Source organism: Magnolia sinica, chromosome 15, assembly GCF_029962835.1.
Source record: "Magnolia sinica isolate HGM2019 chromosome 15, MsV1, whole genome shotgun sequence".
Classification (NCBI taxonomy): domain Eukaryota; kingdom Viridiplantae; phylum Streptophyta; class Magnoliopsida; order Magnoliales; family Magnoliaceae; genus Magnolia; species Magnolia sinica.
In genome coordinates, this window is record NC_080587.1 from 58,389,513 (window position 1) to 58,392,709 (window position 3,197).

Genomic DNA, 3,197 nt, shown 5'->3' on the forward strand with positions numbered 1-3,197 from the left:
TCCCTCATTTATATCTTGGTGTTATGAACATGAAAATGCTTACTGTTCTATTTTATTCATGTTCGTGTTGTAAGGTGAATTTAAGAACTTGGATTGAAAAGAGTGTTAAAAGCATGGATTTGATGTTCAAGAATCACCAAGGCAAGGGATGGATCTTAGGAGACCAAGATTAAAGAATTCACATGCCAAAGATCTAAGAAAACCAAGTGAGAAATGAAGAGAATCAAAGATTTGAAGTGAAGAAAAGAAATCCTAAAATCGTCCTTAAAAAAGCATATTTTAAAACTCTGGGTCATTATATATAATCGCGCAGAGTGAAGTCTATTTTGAAAATTTGCGCAGAGTGCAGTCTATTTTAGAAAACTGCTTAAATTTGAGGTGGTTTATAGAGTTTTCCAACTAGGTGCAAAAGTTAGAGTTTCACAACTATAAATAGGACTTCCTAGGATATTCTTAGGCATCTTTTACGGTTTAAGGAGTAGAGCAAAAGGGTGGAGAAGTAGTCGCCAAGAGTTTTTCTTCTTCTTCCTTAGTTGTTTTCATATTTCTTTAAGAGAGTTTGATCCAATCATGTGTATGGTTGGCTAAACCTCTTAGCTAGGGCTAAGAGGTGAAGCTTGCAGTATGATGGGATGTTTCTGTTGCTTTGATTCATGTTTATGTTAAACTCTATGGATTCTAATTTGATATTTAAGGAATACTTTTAGTTTTTAATGGTTTATTGTGACTCAAATTACAGTAAATCTGTAATAGCTTTCAGTATCTTCTTTTCCTAATTTGAGATTGTGACCTTACTAAGACTTGTTGTTCACCATTGTCCCTTGGGCATGGTAGGGTGATGAAATCCTTCCTAATCTTTCCAATCCTCCTTTTTTGAGATTATGGGATTGGTAAATCTTGTTGTTTGTCATTGTTTCCTAGGCATGGTTTGGTGATAGAATCCCTGCCAATTATCATACTTCTTCTTCATTCAGAATTAGGTCAATGAAAGTTCAGATTTAGTTTTATTGATATATTTTTCAATTGGATAGGATAAGACTCCAATTCTAATTGTGTTACTTGAATCAAGCAAGAGGCATCCCTGATCACTACAAGCGGATCCTTGACACCCTAGTTCCCACCATTAAATTCTTAGTTTTAATTACTGAATTTGCAATTACTCTCTCAAATACTTCAGAATTAGTTTCATCTTCTAGTTCTACTTCTAGTTAATTTCAGAAACGTACAAGTTTCAGTCCCTATAAATTCGACCTCTGTCTTACGGAGATTATTACTACATCACGACCCTATACTTGGGGTTGTGGAAAAGTTTTTAGCACCGTTGTCGGGGATTAACAGTTGCGTTTTCTGGATTTGATTAGTTTTAGAATTAGGTCAAGATTAAGATTTTTCTACTTTCTATTTTTAGGTTAGGGTTTTTTTTTAGAATTATTTTAAAAACTAACTTAGCTTTCTATTTCTAGGTTTAGAAACTTTCCTTTTTTGTTTTTAGAAACTAATTTAGTTTCTAATTCTATGATAGAAACTTTCCTAATTTGTTTTTAGAAACTAATTTTTTGTTTTTTAAAAACTTTCCTAATTCATTTTTAGAAACTAATTTCTTTTCTTTTTTCTGTTTTTAGAAACTAACTTACTTTCTATTTTTAGAAACTTTCATTTTTCTTTTTTTAGAAACTAGGTTGCTTTCTTAATTCTTTTTTAGAAACTAATTCACTTTCCTTTTTATTTTGCAGGATCCCAAAATGGAAACTTCTAATTTGGTTACTTCTTTCTAATTCTCTTTCTTTCTATTTTTAGATTTAGAAACTTTCCTAATTTATTTTTAGAAACTAACTTTTCTTTCTATTTCTAGATGTGGAAACTTTCTTAATTTTTTTTTAGAAACTAACTTTTCTTTATATTTCTAGATTTAGAAACTTTCCTAATTTGTTTTTAGAAACTAACTTTTCTTTATATTTCTAGATTTAGAAACTTTCCTAATTTGTTTTTATGACTAAATTTTTATTTTGTTTTCAGGTTAGGGTTTTATCTGATTTATTTTTAGAAACTAACTGAGTTTTCTGTTTTGTAGGATCTTAACATAGAAATCTCCAATCCGGCAACCTCTTTCTAATTTCCTCTCTATTTTTTATTGCTTTAGTTTTCTTTCTTCCTAAGTTAGGTTAGATTATAAACTGAGGGTTGTGAGTGTTTCATGCCCGAGTGGGTCTGTGATAACACTAACATCTCTTGAGTGAATGAAGACTAATTGAAAGATTGCCAATCCATCACAGTATTAGACATCCCTTGAGATCCTTTAAGTCAGTAGAAGTTATGATTGCAAATCTACCTCAACTTCGAGTTGGGGAAGCTTGGGATGAGAAGGAGGTGCGTCATGCACTCCCGCCTCGCACTCTACGAGATTATTTACAACCGGTGGGGGTGATCACACCATCCTACATTATTTTTCCAGAGAATGCAAGACATATGAATATCAAGCCAAGAGTGATCCAACTCCTTCCAAAATTCCATGGACTTGAATCTGAAATCCATATCGACACTTGAAAGAGTTTGATGATATAAGAATCACTCTATACTTTCCTAATGTGTCTGAGGACATGATCAGGCAGCCCTTCACCTTAAAAGAAAAGGCTAAGACGTGGTTGCACTCTCTACGTCCACGATCGATTGGTAGATGGAACGACATGACAAGGGAGTTCACTAAAAAAAATTTCTCATATCATAAAACGAACACCCTCAAAAAGTCAATCATGAACTTCGCCCAAATGGAAGATGAAACATTCTTCCAATGTTGGGAGTGGTTCAAGGATCTCGTCAATTCATGCCCACAACACGGTTTTGAAACGTGGTGCATCAGAAATTTCTTCTACGATGGACTGACATCTTCCATGCGCCAATTGGTTAAGACAATGTGCAATGGGGAATTCATGAACAAAGATGTCAATGATGTGTAGGATTATTTAGATAGACTTGCTGAAAACGTATAATCATAGGACATCTCTCCAAAACCCACCACTTCTAAGCCTACTCAATTAAAGGAAAGGGGAGGAATGTATGCTTTAAAAGAAGAAGATGACTTGAGTGTAAGGGTGGCCATTCTCATAAAAAGAGTCGAGGCCATGGAAGTTCAGAAGGATAAGTCTAAGGAAGTAGTTTGCGGTATTTATGCTTGCAACATACATACAACTAAAAATTGT

At 33.6% G+C, this 3,197-nt stretch overlaps 1 non-coding gene across 1 annotated transcript; it reads right to left on the bottom strand.

Moving 5' to 3' along the window:
- Nucleotides 1-2,732: 2,732 nt before the first annotated feature.
- Nucleotides 2,733-2,839, bottom strand: LOC131228353 (small nucleolar RNA R71). The gene has a single exon (XR_009162858.1). It is a non-coding gene; the product is annotated as a small nucleolar RNA R71 (small nucleolar RNA).
- Between the last annotated feature and the right edge of the window lie 358 nt (nucleotides 2,840-3,197).